Consider the following 2583-nt stretch of genomic DNA (forward strand, 5'->3'; position numbering starts at 1 on the left):
GAAGCATTAAAATAAAATAGCATTGACTGTAATTGACGCGTCAACAATCAATAAATATTACAACATGCATAAAAATGTAAAATTCAGTGATTATATGGTATAGATTTTATTCAGAAACTATCTAATATAATATAAATTTATTTTAATTTGATATCTGGTCAGCTACATAGGAAGATTTCAAATTTCAGAAATTGGTTAGTAGTGGCACACAATAATGTTAACACGCTAGTGTTCATTCATGTCAACACGGTTTGTCTAACATAGTCTTCATTATTAGAAGTTTAGAACTTAGTTTTATGGTACATTCATTGATTTTGTCTAACATAGTCTTCATTATTAGAAATTTAGAACTTAGGTTCATGGTACATTCATTGATTAATTTTTATTTTAAGTATAACTGTGTCTCACTATTTAAAGCTAAGGTAACATTTTTCCTCAAACAAAACTTCACTACCAAAAAGAAGGGGTTTAGCCATGGAAAAATCCGTGGCTAAACTCCAAAAAAACTGTGGCAATTATGCTTTTGCAACAAATGAACATCCGTAGCTAGGGAGGGCGACGCGTTTTTAGTTAGCCACGCTTTTTACTCCAATAGCCACGGTTTTAACACCCGTGGAGACATTTGGTTAGCCACAACTTTAGCACGTTTAGACACACTCTTTTCCATGGCAAAATAAAATATTTACCTGTGACAAAATTGATCAGGCCGGGCTTTTTTGCCATACTTTTTTCCGTGGCTAACGATAGAAGTTAAATTAAAAAAAAATATCATAATAAAAATGCTCTTTAATATAAAATTACATCATATAATATTAAAAAAATTAATCACATTCTTATACGTATTATTCATAGTATAAAAATATAAAATTAACAAATACCTAGTATTGAAAAGCAAATATCCTAGATTAATGGATTTAATGTTAAAAAAATATTCAAATAAAACTATTACAAAATAAATATCAAACTTTGCTAAAATGATACAAATCTTGAAAGTATCAAAATAATGAATTTATCAAGCTCTCCATTTCTTGTTACAAAGACAATCTACATGCAAAAATATTTTCAGGTAAATAGTAAAAAATACACATAACTTCAGCCACTAGATTATACACCACTGAATTATACACGCTGTTGATACTCCAGTTGTTTTGTGTACTCCAATAAAATCTGTTAAGCAAAATAGAGATCAAGAATTAAGTTAAAAAATTAATAGGTCATGATTTGACTCATTCAAAGATGATAAAAAATTAAGGTACAATACTTACTTCTCGGATGTAATTTGCAGCTGCTTTGCGGCCTTCAATTGTCAGTTACATAACATCTTTCAAAATGCCAATTGGTAATTTAGAATCTATCTACAACCAGTAACAAAAGAAAGAATGCATGTTGGAAAAAAAAAAAAAAGTCTAAAATTAACTTTTATTCTTGACTAAAAGAAATATAAAAAACAAAATGATGTCATGAAAATCTTCTTCGCAATTTGGGTTTACAGATAGAATTCTGATTCCACCGATTTTGCTTGCTTCTTCGGCGACTCAAACTGACGGTACTCGAACTGCAAATTATGGTCCCTGCTCTTTCACAGAACGTCCGGTGTGATCGTACTTAGAACCTAAACAGGAACGTCTTGAGCGAATTGCTCTGAAGGTTAGCTGAATTGATCTGAGTGCAGGAGTTAAGAAATTAGGATCAGGAGAAACGGAAGAAAATATTATTAACGAAAGGGTTGGCTGCATGTTATCAAACTTGAATCAATTGCAGGAGCTAACAAATAGGAATTTTGGAAATAGTGGAAGGGAGTTATTGTTAAGACTGGGTGAGTGGGCTACTTAATAAAAGTTGCGCTTAACATTGCCGCTCAAAATTTCATTCATCTTATTATAGATGTTAATTTGAATTTTATTTAGTGAACTAACTATAACTTTTTAATTTAGAGTAAAATTTAATTTTAATAAAAAAATATCAAATTATAAAATTTACAACTTTAAATTATATTCAAAAATTTCACATATTAATTAGAATTTAAAATTTTTACTCGTTGAATTTAAAAAAAATGGCATCAGTAAAAATTAAAATAAATAAACTTAAAACTTAAGAATTTGATACCTTTAAATTGAAAAAAAAAATTTTTGTACATAATTAAAAAATGAACTCCCATAAAAATAATTTTAATTTATTTTTTAAATTAAATTAATAAAATATAGTTATAAAACTAATATTCTAAATTTTAAAAGTTAAAATTCTGTTTATTAATGTTGCCATAAATTAAGAGTGAGTAATTAAATAATGAATAATTAAATTAGTTATTATTTCAATAAAATCATAGTTAGTATCTTTTACTTTCTAAAATTAGTTAGAACTATTTTATCAAAGATAAATATGTACTCTTTTTATAAGTACTCTTTTTTATAATTTTAACATTTATTTTTAATTGAATCATTTTATTCTATCACCAAAGTCTCTAAATAATGCATACGGTAAAATTGGACACTAAAACTGCATTTGACCAAAAAGAACACGCGCAAAAAATGTAACAACTAAAATATAAATATTGAAATTGTATGTATATAATTTAGTCTTTTT

The sequence above is a fragment of the Arachis ipaensis genome, chromosome B03 (assembly GCF_000816755.2).
Source record: "Arachis ipaensis cultivar K30076 chromosome B03, Araip1.1, whole genome shotgun sequence".
NCBI classification, from domain to species: Eukaryota; Viridiplantae; Streptophyta; class Magnoliopsida; order Fabales; family Fabaceae; genus Arachis; species Arachis ipaensis.